Genomic DNA, 18,069 nt, shown 5'->3' on the forward strand with positions numbered 1-18,069 from the left:
TAAAGGGATATGCTTAGCGGCTGTCAGAGTGTTTTTAAATTTTTCGTACCATACATTACAACTGTGGGACACGCCTCATCGACAGGCGACTACACATAAATATGTGCAGTTTTCCACTTGAAATTTTCTACTGCCAAATCGATTATTTATTCTTGCCCTCGTACAAAACTTCTCATGTTTGTACCATGGACGTGTGGAGAGGGCCCCTTGTCAGCAGATACCTTAACTAAGTTTCTGTGAATAAATGCTATCAGACAACCTAACAGAGAGAAAACAGCAACTCACCATCCCGTATTGCTATTATTGATGCCTTGAGAAATACCGCAGAGTTTATACCACGTAGATCAGTATCAATTTCTCACCTTCAGTTTGCAGTAGGATTTTGGGCATATACTGGAAAGTAGCACAGGTCACACCAATATTCAAGAAAGGAAATAGGAGTAACCCATAGAATTATAGACCCATATCACTGACCTCAATTTGCAGTAGAATTTTGGAGCATAACTGTACTCGAACATTATGAATTACCTTGAAGAAAATGACTTATTGATACATAACCAACACGGATTCAGAAAATATCGTTCTTGTGCAACACAGCTAGCTCTTTATTCCCATGAAGTAATGAGTGCTGTCGACAAGGGATCTCAGATCGATTACATATGCCTAGATTTCCAGAGGGCATTTGATACCGTCCCTCACAAGCGACTTTTAATCAAATTGCGTGCATATGCAGTATCGTCTCAGTTCTGTGACTGGATTCGTGATTTCCTCTCAGAGAGGTCATAGTTCGTAGTGATAGACGGTAAATCGTCGAGTAGAACAGAAGTGATAACTAGCGTTCCGCAAGGTAGTGTCATAGACCCTCTCCTGTTCCTGATTTACATAAATAATCTAGGTGATAATCTGAGATGACGCTGTAATTTACCGTCTAGTAAAATAATCAGACGATCAATTCCAATTACAAAATGATCTAGAGAGAATTTCTGTATGGTGCGAAAAGTGGCAATTGGCACTAAACAAAGAAAAGTGCGAGGTCATCCACATGGGTACTAAAAGAAATCCGATAAATTTTGGGTATACGATAAATCGCACAAATCTAAGAGCTGTCAATTCGACTAAATACCTAGGAATTCCAATTACGAGCAACTTAAATTGGAAAGACCACATAGATAATATTGCGGGGAAGTCGAAACAAAGATTGCGCTTTGTTGCCAGATCACTTAGAAGATGCGACAAACTCACTAAAGAGACAGCCCACATTACACTTCTCCGTCCTCTGCTGGAATATTGCTGCGCGTGTGGGTTCCTTACAAGGTAGGATTGACGGAGGACATCGAAAAAGTGCAAAGAAGGGCAGCTCGTTTTGTGTTACGCGCAATAGAGGTGAGAGTGTCACTGATATGATACGCGAGTTGGGGTGGCAGTCACTGAAACAAAGGCGATTTTCTTTGCGGCGAGATCTATTTACGAAGTTTCAATCACCAACTTTCTCTTCCGAATGCGAAAATATTTTGTTGACACCCACCTACGTAGGGAGAAATCACCATCGTAACAAAATAAGAGAAATCAGAGCTCGAACGGAAAGATTTAGGTGTTCCTTTTTCCCACACGCCATTCGAGAGTGGAATGGTAGAGAAGTAGTATGAAAATGGTTCGATGAACCCTCTGCCAGGCACTTAAGTGTGAATTGCAGAGTAACCATTTAGATGTAGATGTAAATTCCAGTCTGAAAGTCTCAGCTAAGATTGCATAACAGAGCATCGACGGAGAGAGACGCTCTTATGGATCCACAGAGCATCGTCAAAGCCTATGACGAGTGGAAATGACGTGAATAATATATCCCCTGAGGTTCCATAGGCGCCTCCCACCGTACGATATCCCTCAATAGGACTATCTAAGATAAAGCTCCGCTTTTCTGAAACAGTCGTGAAGATGAAATGACAAGAAAAAAATGGTTCAAATGGCTCTGAGCACTATGGGACTTAACTTCTGAGGTCATCAGTCCCCTAGAACTTAGAACTACCTAAACCTAACTTACCTAAGGACATCACACATATCCATGCCCGAGACAGCATTAGAACCTGCGACAGTAGCGGTCGCGCGGTTCCAGACTGTAGCGCCTAGAGCCGCTCGGCCACCCCGGCCGGCAATGACAAGAAATGTTCCCCATGAACCTCGACCCCAAAACTGATGCTACTCACTTAACAGCTTTTATTTTATCATGGCTTTACTATTGCCGAAGAAGCAATTATTCGTGCGGATTCTTGTCAGCTCTTGCAGTTTGTTGTTACTTTTCTTCCTAGTGGGTGTGTGTCAAATGTCGGAATATTTCGCGTTAGCATACGACAAGGTTGCCTAAAGTACCTGCAGTTCTTTTCAGGATGAGACGTAATTCTCTGAAGCGTCTTTAATTACATGTACACTATGTGATCAAGGTTATGTGGACAGCCTTATCTAATGCCGAATTCACCAGATGACATGAGAGACGGACGGACCCGCTAGCATAGCAGGAGATGGCGGATATTGTGTTGTCAGTAGAGAATCAATAACAGCCAGATGGATTGGTCAGGGAAGCTCATTGACTTCGAACATGGAGTCGTCACTGGATGCCACTTGAATAACAACTCCACCTGGGACGTTTCAACCCTTCTAAAGCTGCCCACGCTGACTGTTGGTGATATGACTGAAGTGGAACAACCACGGTCGAATGAAGACCAGGTAGACGTCAGGTACTGACGAATAGGGATCACTGAGCACTGTGGATCGTCGTTGTAAAACGTCACATGGAACCAGTGGAAGAAATCTTTCGTGAATGCCAAAGTGCTACTAACAGTGCAACAAGCACAATCACTGTGTACGGAGTTAAAAGGAATTGGCTACAATGATCGAGTAGCTCCTCACAAGTCACAGACCTCTGTAATCAATGTTAAGCGACGTTTGAGGTGGTGTAAAGAGAGAACCCAGTGAACAGTGGATGACTGGAAACGCGTGATATGGCACGATGAATCACGCTGTGCCTTGTGGCAATTCAGTGGAATGGTTTGGTTTTGGCGAATGCCTGGAGAGAGTTACCTGCCATCATGTGTAGTGCCAACAGTGAGGTACGGAGGAGCTTGTGTTATGGTATGGAGATGTTCCGTGGTTAGTTTCTGTTTATTGTTTGAGCTTAAGAAAATGTTAAGTACAGAAGGATATGAACACATTTTACAGCATTATGCACTGCATACAGTCGAGGAACAACGATGGTTGTTCGTATCACAGTGACAATGCATCCTGTCATAAGGCATAAGCTGTGAGGCAATGGTTTGTGGTCAGTAACATTCCTGAGGCCTGCCCAGAGCCCCCATCTGAACCCAGTGAAAGACCTTTGGGATGAGGTATAACGTCCACTTCACTCCAGACCGCCAGCGATCAACATCAACACTTTTTTTTTTTTTACTTAACAATGAAATTCGCCAAACAGCCGTGCAATTGCGATGTTATTTTATTTTATTTTTGCTACCAGTTTCGGTAATTCGTTATGCAGTCTTCAGGCCCCATATGCGCCTCTCAAGAATGATCAATACTGGCATGCTGAGGCCATATGTTTCTGGATGTCGTGAATTCGTAGCTTACTTGCTTCCTTCGAAGAAAGTTGCAGTCAAGTCTTCGAAGGAAGTACTTGCACTACGAATTCACGACATATGGTCCCAGTATGCCAGTATCGATTACTTTTTAGAGGTGAAATGGGACCTGAAGATGGCATAACGAATCGCCGAAACTGGCAGCGGAAATAAAATAACATCTCAATTGCACGGCTGTTTGGCGAATTTCATTGTTAAATATTTGACAAGCCGCTGTCCCATGTCCACAATGGATCAACAGAAACAAAAACATTTGTCTGGTCTCTGTTCTTGAGAAAGAATGGGCTGTCATTCCTCAAAAGAGATTCAGACATGTGATAGGCTACAACACTAGGAGAAAGGATGATCTTCACTACCCAAGGTTAAATATAACTTTGGCTCAGAAGGGGGTATATTATGCTGCCACAAAGTCTTTGGTCACTTACCTAACAGCATCAAAAGTCTGACAAATAGCCATATAGCATTTAAAAGTAAATTAAAAGAATTACTGAATGGCAACTCCTTCTACTCATTAGATGAATTTATCATTACGAAGTGTCGTATTCTTGATCTATGGAACAAGTACTAATCTAATCTAATCTAATTGAAACGCCGGCCGGAGTGGCCGAGCGGTTCTAGGCGCTACAGTCTGGAACCGCGCGACCGCTACGGTCGCAGGTTCGAATCCTGCCTCGGGCATGGATGTGTGTGATGTCCTTAGGTTAGTTAGGTTTAAGTAGTTCTAAGTTCTTGGGGACTGATGACCACAGCAGTTAAGTCCCATAGTGCTCAGAGCCATTTGAACCAACCTAATTGAAAGTGTCGCCAGCAGAGTTCAAACCGCCGTAAAGGCGAAGGGTAGACATAACTCATATTAATGTAGACTAATAGGTGTCCAGATACTTTACATGAAACACTGTATCTTAAAAGAAGAAGTGTGAACCACTTCAATTCTTCAATTCTTTTTTTTTTTTCGTATATGTATGCAAAGTGACTGAAGAGGTTGCTGTGAAACTCCTAAATTATCCGAACTATGGATGACCATCTTTGCGTCGCAACACACAATTCACAAGCATAACAAATTGCGAAAAATCTGCAACAAAGAACAAAGACTGTTTCGGATGGATTTGCAGTTACTGTGACGATGGACCGCCGTATTCACTTCATGCCACAATCGTTGGTGCATGATTGAAGAAAGCCTTGGAAACGTAAAAAAAAGAGAGAGAGAGACGATATTTTCCCCTGAATTATTCTGTACGAGCTGCAAGTTATGCACAGACACAGGACGTGGAATCTTCGAGCTATAAAGACGTTGCTTGACTATAGCTTGACCACCAAAAGTAAGCGCCTGACGATGAAATCCGTGTCAAGTGTTTTTTCGCAGTAGGACAGGTGAAGGCTATAATATATGCAACGTGGTGCTTTTTTTAAATGGAACGCAACACAGAGCTTTTTACACATCTTGTTACTGTCCAGTCAGGAAACGGAATACAAAAGAATAAAGCATAGTTCACTGCATACTGTACAGTGAGCAGTCCCAAAATCAACCGTTCTCCTTTCATGTACACTTCTCGCATGATAGAACTCTCAATAGTAACCACAAGAATCCAGGAAATGCCATATAGCTGTTACAGGTTTCCTTGCCCTATTATGACCAATAACTTATTTTAGATTTGGTTGAGTTGTTATAAGATTAGGAACAAATATGAGACGCATGAAAAATGGAAAACTGTTACGTATTTGTTATATGTCTAACTATTCTCTGTCTATGAAGGCAGTTGCTTCTTCGTAAAGCACGTCGCATACTTCGTTAAGCGGTGTGATTAGCTGGTTTTCTCCGCGTTGCAGTCAGAAAGTCACCTTGGCAGCCCCCCACCATGTTTACATGGCTTCCCGCCGCGTAAGACTACCGCTTCTCACACGCGACAGACAATGCCGGATCATCCCTTCACCTGAGCTGGGGCTTGTGAAGGTCTCACGTTCCCAGAGCCTTTTCAAAACAATGCAAGAGTTACTTGCTACCTCACCGAGGTTACCGTACCCATGCTGAAGAGCACTTTTAGAGACGTGGCTGTCATCCAAGAAAGAAGTCAGCGAGTGGATGCAATACACTGAGAGCAGAGTGCTACTGTCTCATGCGGAAACAGGGCTAGTTTCATTGGTCTATGTGACCTTTTTTTGTTGAAGTCTGTAAAAGAGACCGAGACTATATCTTCAAGAGCCGAATAACCACTCTGAACAAATGTCACCCTGGGTAACTGACCTACATCTACGTAGACACCGTACGGTGCGTGGCGGTGGGTACCCTGTACCACTACTGCTCACTTCCTTTCCTGTTCCACTCGCAAACAGAGCGATGGAAAAACGAACGTCTCTATGCCTCCGTATGAGTCCTGATTTCTCGTGTCTTATCTTCGCGGTCCTTATGCGCAATGTATGTCGGCGGCAGTAGAATCGCTTGGCAGCCAGCTTCAAATGCCGGTTCTCTAAATCTTCTCGATAATGTTTCCCGAAAAGAACGTCGCCTTCCCTCCAGGGTTTCCCATTTGAGTTCCCGAAGTATCTCCGTAACACTTGCCTGTCGTTCCGAACCTACCGGTAACAAATCTAGCAGCCCGCCTCTGAGTTGCTTCGGTGTCTTCCTTCAATCAGACCTGGTACGGATCCCAAACATTCGAGCAGAACTCAAGAATAGGTCGCACCCATATGCGGCCACCTTTACACGTGAGCCACTCTTTCCTAAAACTATGCTAGTGAACCGAAGTCGATTATTCGCCTTCCCTACCATAGTTCTCACATGCTGGTTCCATTTCATATCGCTTTGCAACGCTACACCCAGATACTTAAACGACTTGAATGTGTCAATCAGGGCAGTAGTAATACTATGTCCGAACATTACAGATTTGTTGTTCCTACTCATCCGCATTAACTTACATTTTTCTACATTTAGAGCTAGCTGCCGTTCCTCACACCAACGGGAAATTTTGTCTGAGTCGTCTTGCATCTTCCTGATGTCACTTAACTTCGACATCTTGCCGTACACTACAGCATCATCAGCGAACAACCGCAGATTGCCGCCCACCCTGTACGTCAAATTATTTATATATAAAGAGAACAAAAAGCGGTCCTATCACACTTCCCTGGGGCACTCCTGATGATATCCTTGTCTCTGCTGAACACTTGCCTACGAGGTGCTACGTATTGGGTTCTATTACTTAAGACGTCTTCCAGCCACTCAGATATCTTATTCCACATGCTCGTACCTTCGTGAACAGCCTGCAATAGGCCACCGAGTCAAATGCTTTCCGGAAAACTAGAAATATGGAATCTGCCTACTGCCATTCATCTACATTTTGCAGTAAGTATCTCGTTTTCAATACCTTAGATGTGACATAAGTTATGAAACTGGTCCTGATATCAATCACAAAGTGTATAAGTACCAGCTGAAATGTGGAACAATGCAAACACCATCGTCTAGTAAAATGAAGAAAAAAGCACTCACGTCTTCAGACCACGAGTGGCCTACCGGGACCATCCGACCGCCGTGTCATCCTCAGAGGAGGATGCGGATAGGAGGGGCGTGTGATCAGCACACCGCTCTCCCAGTCGTTATGACGGTTTTCTTTGACCGGAGCCGCTACTATTCGGTAGAGTAGCTCCTCATTGGCATCACGAGGCTGAGTGCTCCCTGAAAAATGGCAACAGCGCATGGCGGCCCGGATGGTCACCCATCTAAATGCCAGCCACGCCCGACAGCGCATAACTTCGGTGATCTGACGGGAACCGGTGCAACTACTGCGGCAAGGCCGTTGCCTCCAGGGAGAACTGAGTATTTTTAAAATGTGAGACAGAATCATCGAAATATGGAAAGATATCATATTTAAACAGAATACTAGAGGGGTGAATACCAAAGAAGTTTTATCACGTGGACCAAATGATAAAAAGAGACGTTGGAAGTCCGAAGAAACTATGGCAGATGCTTTCTCTGCGACGAGGAAAGAAGAAACGCCTACTGATTGAAATAAGAAGAAACTTTAATTGTTGACGGACTGCATGGAGATAGATATGAATGAATGACGAAGTAGGAAAAACATGAATTTGTTGATCTATTATAGTGAAAAATATTGAAAATCATCGGACAGGTATATCATTGCTTCACTAGTGGTCCGCATTGTCCTTGTTCAGATTCTTGTCTCTCACTGCCAATAAGATTGCATGTCTAACTTCATTTAAGCTGCTCGAGGCCGTCTTCCACGATACTATTAGTTATATGTTTGCGTTTATCTGAGACTGAATATTAACAAGACAGAATCTTTGGAAAGAAGAGTTGACAATATATGAAAGCACTTAGCGAACATTTTACTCTGGTCCGAGAAAATGCTGTGCAGTTTCCATCGTTCCGTTCTCGTGACAATTTCCTAAAATAATTCGATACATGTCTGCATGATGTTCCAGCCTCTTTCATTCTGTCATCAGCTCCGAAGTGGAGTCCGCTCTCAAAGTACTGTCATCACAGTCGCCAATGTAGCACGTTCAAGGGAGAAGAGTTGATCACATTTTCGTAACACAGCGCTAGGCGAGTTCTCTGCTACAAAAGGACGAAGAAACATGGCTGTGAGTGTTTCTGGGTATATCCCCTAACCGTCAACAAACACTGCTGAGGTGTGACGCGAAAGCGAAGGTGGGGCATAGGTGAAGAAAAGCGAAGGTGGGGCATAGGTGAAGAAACGCACATTGATTACGTCAAATTGATCCCGACACACAGAGCCTTAGGTGAAAACAGTGCGTTCAAAATGTAGATGAATCCTGTGGTGTATCGTTTTTAATAACTAATGTCTCTGTTTTCCGTACCTATGCTTCAGTACTGTACTGACGATTGTTTTCATGTCGATAAAGGTGAAAGTACTCTAATCGGGAGAGTCACAGTATTATTCTCATACTATTTGACTGAAAACTAGGCTGGGCTCTAAATTTGGACTTAACTTTGCATTAGCAGAGGGTGACCACAAAATAGGTAACTCTTTCCTTATAAACTATGGTTTTCAGACTTCATACGATTTTCTGTGCATTACACACATCTTTTCCATTGTTTTCCATTTACTGCACCTTAATGGTTCATTTCATCATGTTCGCCATTGATGTCTCTGCACACTTCCAATCTGTGCACGGTTTCACGAAATATATTTCGCAGTATTGCTGTACGATTAGGGACACAGCATCATAGGTGTTAGCTGTCTAGTCATCAATGCTAGCCAGTTTTCTTGTGTAGACTTTTGATTTAACAAATCCTCATACAAATAAGTCTAACGGGGTAAGGTCCGAAGACCTCGCTACTCATGTTCTACGGCCTCCTCGTTCTACCCACCGGTTGGGAAACACTTCATTCAAGTAGTCCCTGACCATTATCGCGTAGTGGCATGGGTCACCATCGTGTCGAAGATACCATCTTGTTCAAATTGTGGCTGCAGAAATTCCGTCAGCATATCCAAGTAACAGGTACCATTAAAAGCTTTCTCTCTGAAAAAGAATGGTCCATAGATCTTTGTCCGCGTGATTCCCAACCAGACATTGGTCTTTGGACTGTCCCTGATATGATTATGATCAATGAACTCAGCTGGAGGTGTGACAGATATGCCTGTTGACGTGTCAACCTACACGGAAGATTTCCTCACCACTAAACAACACATGTGACATTAAATCATCAGTTGCACACACTCCAAAAAGTCCATGCACATCTCCATGTGTTCCGCTAAGCCCCCGTCATGGAGTTGGTGTAACACTTGCAAATGACATGCACGCTTTTTTGAACACTGTTGATTTCGGAATTTGCAATTGACGTGAAGGACACCGTACTGGTTTAGGACTCCGTCAACGTCAACTGCTGTTTTGGAAGGCCGACTTGGTCGAGACTCGTCAGCAACAGCGCCTGTTCGTTGAAACTAATTCGACAGTTTACAAACGCTTTTATTTGTTGGTCCATCCTCACTAAACTTCCGTTGAAACCGTCGTCGCAGCTCACCGTACGGGACACGCTGTAGAGGGCACGTGACAATGGAAATACGTTCAGGAATCGTCAACATACTGCTCAGCGATCGACCTGTAACAAAAAGACATTCGTAAGTTACCGCAAACACGAAATAGTTGCTTACTTTATGGACACACTGTATATAGTGAGTACACGGTGCCTATTGTACTCACAACGTGCCACAGAGGTCTAGGGGGAGTGGAGACGAACAGTTAGATATAAGACACTTGTGGTCCATGAAGCTGGGCAAATTGGCCTACGAAAGCCACGTAAGCTACAGCGCGTGCATGCCGTACGAGATGTTCAGTATCCTCTCGCCTCCTTGTGCCACCAGCTTTCGTCCACATTAGTAAGTCATCCTTTATTTGTGAGGGCATTCAAAGGAAAAAAAACACTATTGAACTCTTGATGAAGGTTTCTTGGGTCTCCAGCCGGGTGGTAGCGTTGATATCTCGCCACGTTTCGGGTAGTGTCATACTACCCATCTTCTGGCGAAGTCACATATACTATTGAACTCGTTATGCGAAAACTAGTTACGTTTCCAATTAGATCTAAATCCAAACAATACAGGTATAATAATCTTCTAGTAAGAAGGCCAGAGAAACGAAACGATTTAGTTGGTAATTTTATGCCGTTTACTGAATTGTGAGGTAAAATTTAGACACACGTCAGCTTTACAGTTTGTCAGTGCACGATTATGTGGCGGCGTAAAGCAGGTATTACATTCCACACCTATGTTACAAGGTGTGATCGAAAAATAATGGGAATTTTTGTTTTTCTTAAGGAATCTTTATTTATTGATCAACACCAACTTCGTACCGTTCAAAGTAATCCCCATCAGAAATAATACACTTGTCCCAACGCTATTTACAATCTTGGAAGCATTTCTGGAACTCACTTTTCGTTATGGTTCAGCTCCTTCAGCGATTCTCTTTCTATGTAAATTGAAGATGGTGGAATGGAGAAAGGGAAAGAAAGGGATGGGATTACTGATGTCAGCTGCATTGGGACATTACGCGGAATGAGCGGCGACGAGTGAAAACGTGTGCCGAATCGGGATACGAACCCGAGATCTCGAGCTTAGCAGGCAGGTGCGTTAATTACTGCGCCACCCTGGACACAGCGTTATCACAGCTGCACAGACTATCTCGGCATGTCTCACAGCCGATCCACACTCCCCCCGAGCGCCATCTGTTCGCAGTCCCTGTCCATTTCCTCCATGCTCGCTACTCTGAGATTCCCACAGGAGGTCGGACGTACTTGTGCACATGCACTGAAGAAGGTGGGTTCATTGCCCATCTAGGAGAATGAGTTACATGAGTGTGGACATGTCCGAAAGAACAGACACTACGCCATCATATTATAGATTCTGTTTTCATCTCATGTCCACGACCTTCCACGGTCCTCTTCAGCCTCTGGAATAGAAAGAAGTCGCAGGAGGCCATGCCTGGCGAATACGGTTGTTGAGGCAACGTAACGGTTTTGTTTTTCGCCAAAAAATCAGACAGTCATTGAGGTGTGAACGGAAGCTTACGGTGATGTAATAACCACGAGTGGTTTTGCTGCAATTCTGGTCGTTTTCTCCGGATTGTTTCACGCAAACGGCGCATAACTTCCAGATAGAATTTCTTACTGACCGTACCGCCATAAGGGGGGAATTCATGATGCACTAACTAATTGTAATCAAAGATAACAGTGAGAAGAACCTTCACGTGTGATCGAATTTATCGACTTTTTCGGTCTTGGCTCTTCAGGCAATTTCCATTAAGACGATTGGGCTTTTTTTTTCGACGCCATACCAGCGTGCCCATGTTTCATCACCTTCTTCTTTAGAAGTTGCAGATCGTTATCGACTTCATTCAGCAATTCCTGAGCGATGTCTACGCAGCGTCGTTTTTGGTCAAAATTCAATAATTTCGGAATAAACTTTGCTGCTACACGTTTCATGCCCAAAATATCCGACAAAATTGCTTGGCACCAGCCAAAGGATATGCCGACATCATTAGCACCCTCTCTAATGGTGTTAGACGATTTTCTAGAACCGTTTTATTTATTTCGTCCACATTATCGCTAGTAATTTAAATGCTAGCGCGTCCAGGGCGGTCGTCGTCTTCAACGTCTCCTCGACCCTCTTTGAACCGTTTATATACGATTCCAGAACTCTTGTCTTACTCATAGTAGATTCATCAAAAACCATAGTCAACATTTCGAAAGCAATTCTTTACTTTATTCCACTCTTCAAGCAAAATAACCGCAAATTCTTTGATCCGTCCTTTTCGAAAGTAAAAATTCGCCGAACACTCGAAAACACGTGCAACCTTTCTCACTGTCAACAATAAACTAAATATTGAAAACACCTGAAAATGAAATCAAACACCAACAAGATAAAAGAAATTTGAAAGTCGGATGTATAATGCCCACGAATTTACAAAAAAATCTCGTTAGTTCTTGATCACACCACTACACAAGCCTGCAACAGAGCCCCAAGGCTACAAGTCTGGAACTGCCAACTATTTCGTTATCCCTGTTACATGATTTATTAAATGTAAGTCTACTCTAGTGCCTCCGGGGTACATATCGTCCACGCAAACTAAGCTGACAACCGGCACGATGGCTAATACTAGGAAATGATTATCTACGTTTACTTTTCACGGAATTTGATACATAGCGAACGGAATTATCACCGAGCTGGGTAGCCGTGCGGTCTAGGGCGCCTCGTCACGGTTCGCGCGGGTGTCCTCGTCGGAGGTTCGAGTCCTCCTCGGGCATGGGTGTGTGTGTTGTCCTTAGTGTAAGTTAGTTTAAGTTAGCTTAAGTAGTGCGTAAGACCAGGGACCGATGTCCTCAGCAGTTTGGTCCCACAGGAACTGACCACAAATTAAATTATTAACGGAATTATCTATGCAGCATTTGCCGTGACAGTATCCGCCTTAGTCGCTATGAGGAGGGCAGAACGGCGACGCAGTGGCAGGAGTACGGGCAGGGACGTACTCCCTTTTGATGAAGGCGTTGAGACCCCAAGATCCACAGGAATTCAGGAACTTCATCAGAATGGATGTGGCACAGTAGCGAGATATTTCACAACAGTGGAACCGCAAAGATGCAAAACGGCTTTTACTTTCCCGTCTGACCCCGGGCGGCACAACTGCTCTGGCTCTTCTGACTATTCTCTCTACACTATCCTTCCTGGCATGCTGGAATAATACAAAATCAAATCAGACACGTGCAGTACTTTCAACAGTTAAGGTGATGCGTATATGTGCTGAATGTAAAATTGTATCCACGCTCATGCTGACCGCAGTGAAAACAATAACAAGCAGCATGCCCGCTCGACATCTACATCTACAGTCTGTTAACCATCGTGAGGTGCATGGCAGAGGGTACGTCCCATTTCACCAGTTATTGACGTTTCTTCGTGTTCCATTCACGTAAGGAGCGCGGGAAGAATGATTGTTGGATGCCTCTGCGCGTGCAGTAATTATTCTAATGCTATCCTCACCATCCTAGTGTGAGCGATACGTAGGGGGTTGTAGTATATCTCCAGAGTAATCATTTAAAGCCGGTTATTGAAACTTTGTTAATACATTTTCTCAAGCTAGTTTACGTCTTTCTTCAAGAGACTGCCAGTTCAATTCCTTCAGTACGTCTACGACACTATCCCACGGATTAAACAAACCTGTGACCATTTGCGCAGCTCTTCTCTGTATACGTTCATTGTTCCCTGTTAGTTCAAAATGGTGCAAATGGCTCTGAGCACTATGGGACTTAACTGATGTGGTCATCAGTCCCCAAGAACTTAGAACTACTTAAACCTAACTAACCTAAGGACATCACACACGTCCATGCCCGAGGCAGGATTCGAACCTGCGACCGTAGCGGTCGCGCGGTTCCAGACTGAAGCGCCTAGAACCGCTCGGCCACCCCTGTTAGTCCTATCTAGTACGGGTCCCACAAAGTTGAGCAATATTCAAGGATGGGGCGCACGACTGATTTGTAAGCAATCTGTTTTATAGACTGAGTGCACTTCCCCAATATTCTGTTAATAAACCGAAGTCTACCACCAGCTCTACCCACAGCTGAACCTATGTGATCATTCCATTTTTTTTTCTTTATTGTATTTCAATTCCCCATCAGGGCGGGCTGGCAGCAGCATATGCGCTGCTCTTCAGCCGAAAGACATAGAACAAACAATAGAAGACATTTAAAAAGAACAAAGGAGAGAATATGGTGAACATAGATATAAAAAAAGGGGGATCATCATGGAAGGGAATAGACAAAAAAACGGGGTGACCGTAAAATGGAGATAAAAAACTGTTAAAACTGTTTAAAAGTAGCACACACAAAAAGCCACACACTGCGACAATTAAAAGAACACAAGGCACAGTATGACTGGAGCATGAAAGGTATCGACGGATGGTGTAGCACATAACAAACACTGATGGCGAACCTCAAGGCAGTACACAATTAAAATCACATCTCTTGACGCACAGGAGAAACAGCACTAAACACAACACTGATGTGGCACACTGACGATGATCAAGACAGAGGATCTGCCAGGCGCAAGGAGAGGAGGGAAACTGGAAGAAGGGAAGGAGGGGAAGAGATGGGGGAGATGAGCGGGGGGCGCGCTGAAGAGAGCCAGGTAGGGAGGGACGTGGGAAGGAAAGAGGCAAGTATGGGGTGCAGGGTCTCAGGGGGGGGGGGGGGGGAAGGAGGAAAATCCGCTCTGGGAGAAGGAGGGAAGAGGAAAAAAGGGAGCCCTGGGGAGGGGGGGGGGGGAACAAGGCCAGGTTATATTTGGAAGGAAGGGTAGATGTCACGGCGAAGTTCGTCATCCGGGAGGGGGAGGAGTTGGAAATTGCCCTGAAGAAGGAGATGGAGGGTGTGGAGGTGGAGAGAGGGAGGGATACAGCGATAGAGGCGTGGCAACGGGCATGGGGTGGAGAGGAAGGAGGAAATCAGAGGGTGGGGGGGATCAAGCCTGCGGACAATGTAAAGGATGCGGAAATGTTGGAGGAACAGGAGGAGGTGGGGGAAGGGGATCAGTTCATACAGGAGCCGTGTGGGGGAAGAAAGGCAGATACGGAAGGCAAGGCGGAGCGCATGGCGTTCAAAGATTTGGAGGGCCTTGTAAAAGCGAGTGGGGGCAGTGATCCAGGCAATGCTGGCATAACAGAGGATAGGACAGATGAGGGATTTGTAGGTGTGGAGGATGGTAGAAGGATGCAATCCCCATATCCGGCCAGACAGGAGTTTCAGAAGGCAGAGGCAGGAATGGGCTTTCTGCTGGATGGTCTGGAGATGAGGGGTCCAGGTGAGGTGTCGGTCGAGGGTGAGGCCAAGGTATTTCAGGGTGGGGGTGGGCTGAATAGGACGACCATAAAGGGTGAGGTAGAAATCATGGAGGCGAAAGGAGCAAGTGGTGCGGCCTATGATGACTGCCTGGGTTTTGGAGGGGTTGAGACGGAGGAACCACTGGTTACACCAAGTGGTGAACTGGTTAAGGTGGGTTTGGAGGAGACGTTGAGACCGTTGAAGGGTAGGATAGAGAGCCAGGAAGGCAGTGTCATCAGCATACTGGAGAAGGAGGACTGGTGGGGGTGGCTTTGGCATATCAGCTGTGTACAAGAGATAAAGGAGAGGGGAGAGGACAGAACCCTGGGGAACGCCAGCTGTGGGATAAAAGATACGGGAGTTGGTGTTGTGGAGGGTGACATAGGAAGGACGGTGCGAGAGGAAGGAAGCGACCAGACGGACTAAATTGATAGGCAAGGCGTAGGTTTGGAGTTTAAAGAGGAGACCGGGATGCCATACACGGTCATAGGCATTTTGGAGGTCAAGGGAAACAAAAATGGCAGAGCGACGGGAGTTGAGCTGGAGGGACAGAAGGTGAACAAGGTTGAGGAGTTGGTCTTCAGCAGAGAAGGAGGGTCGGAAGCCACACTGGGTAAGGGGGAGAAGGTGGTGTTGAGCAAGGTGCTGATGGATACGGCGGGAGAGGATGGATTCAAGGACCTTACTGAAGACGGAGGTGAGGCAGATGGGACGATAGGAAGAGGTGGAAGAAGGGGGTTTGTTGGGTTTAAGGAATAAGAGGATGCGGGAGGTCTTCCACAGGTCAGGGTAGAAGCCAGTAGAGAGGATGACATTATAGAGATGGGCGAGGACAGTCAGGAAGGAATAGGGGCTTTCTCGAAGGTGACGGTAGGTGACACAGTCGCGACCAGGGGCCGTGTTGCGTTTGGACCGGAGGATATGTTTAATGTCTTGTGCTGTGATGGGAGTGTTTATGTTGGAGGGGTGCAACTGCTCCGTGATCATTCCACTTCACATCCCTACAAAGTGTTACTACACGCACGTATTTGTACGAATTGCCCGATTCCAACAGTGACTCATTGGTATTGTAGTCATAGGATACCACGTTTTTTCGTTTTGTAGAGTTAAAAATTTTATTTTTCTGAACTTTTAGAGCAAGCTGACAATCTCTGCACCATGTTGAAATCTTATCAAGATCTGACTGAATATTTATGCAGCTCCTCTCATATTGTACTTCGTTATAGATAACTGCTGCCTTCTGCGCATGCGAGCTTTCATCTCTTCTACTGCGCATGCACGGACAAACGACACAATAGAACTGTTCCTCTTTCTCCCCGGCGGATAAACCGTCTGCTCAAATCGCAGCATTACCCGTTCTGCAGCTAGATAGCAGGTCGTCTACACCCGACTTGTAACAGCGGCACTGAGCGCGCGAGGATATTTCTAAACCTCTCGCTGCCTGCATGCGTTGTAGCTTAGGTGGCTTTGGGAGGTTACATAGAGGTTGTTCTCGCCATGACGGACTACAAGTGTCCAGTATTAAACTGTTCTTCCCGACTTCCCTTCCGCCACTGTGGTACGCGTAAACAGTTATAGTTTACATTCTGTATATGTTGAGCTTCTGGGTACAAAGTTACAGGACTGTTCATACTACAGAGGGTGTCCCAGGAGGAATGGTAAACGTTCAAGGATGTGACAGGAATGATCATTCGAAGCAAAAAAAGTCTAGTAAACATGGGCTCTAAAAAGCATATCTTAAGAGCTATGGTAATTCGTTCAGTAGAGGAGATGTATTTCACAGTAGTGAAGATGAACAAGTGCTCAAATCTCTTAAAGTGTACTCTAGTTCATATTTACTGGACATTTTCTTCTTATTTTCATCCATACCAACACCCATCAAGATGGCGCTGTGGCCGAGCGGTTCTAGGAGCTTCAATCCTGAACTGCGCTGCTGCTACACTCGAAGGTTCGAATCCTGCCTCGGGCATGGATGTGTGTGATGTTCTTAGTTAGGTTTAAGTAGTTCTAATTCTAGGGGACTGATGACTTGAGATGTCCCATAGTGCTTAGAGCCATTTGAACCACCCATCAAAATATGGAAAGCAAAGAAACTGCAGTAGAAGAGATTTGTTTCACAACATCAAAGATGAAGTAGTGCTGATAGCTTCCAGCATTTTAGAATACATGTTTACTGAACTTTTTTCCTTCGAATGATCGTTCCTGTCATACCCCTGAAATACTGACCATTCCTCCTGGGGTACACCATATACACATGGTGGGCAGGAACAGTCCCGAACATTGCGCCGTTTCAGATTTAATTACATTGAAGTTAGCCAGTGAGGCCGTTGCGCGTGCAGGTTCAAGCAGCCCTTCAGATACAAACTGTGTCAGTTATTCTCATAACGTTGATGACAGCGGACGAAACTGCTCAGCCTTTGGCCCCGTGTCAAATTTTTGTATCGGTCTACTGTTCCGTTTTAGGAAACGAGATAAAGAATTCGTTTGGCGACATCGTCTTAAGTGGGCCGCTTCGTCTGATAACTTCAGTGCTAATTAACTCGGAAACCGCGTAACCTATCGAATTTTTTCCTTAAAAATTATTGCTCAGCACAACCTACCCTGCAAAACCCTCACAAGCTTTTCAAACTGTTTCTGACTATCCTGTATGTTGGGGCATGTACTCACAGTACGAACGGCAGCAGTCGTATAATCTCGAGGAATACTCAAAATTATATTAATACCGGGTAATCCGTCGTCTAAAATTATGCCATACCTAATAACTTAAAGACTGCTCTGGCCCGTGCTCTTCTCAGTCTATCCGAACTATGAAATTCGATACTCTCTGTTTTTCTGTCGTAACCACTGAGCTATTTCAGCCTGAAGCTATCACCATTTCAGAACGCCTCACTAGCCGCTTCTCTTCCTACAACTTTGAGTCTTGTAGTTCGCCTACAGTAAAGCACAGCTAAATTAGTCTGCTACTACAAACAGCATAGTGAACGCATTATTGTGGCCAAGATAGATACGAAGCCCACACCTACTACAGTAGTACAAGTTTATATGCCAACTAGCGCTGCAGATGACGAAGAAATTGAAGAAATGTATGATGAAATAAAAGAAATTATT

Source organism: Schistocerca cancellata, chromosome 5 (genome assembly GCF_023864275.1).
Source record: "Schistocerca cancellata isolate TAMUIC-IGC-003103 chromosome 5, iqSchCanc2.1, whole genome shotgun sequence".
In the NCBI taxonomy this organism is placed as follows: domain Eukaryota; kingdom Metazoa; phylum Arthropoda; class Insecta; order Orthoptera; family Acrididae; genus Schistocerca; species Schistocerca cancellata.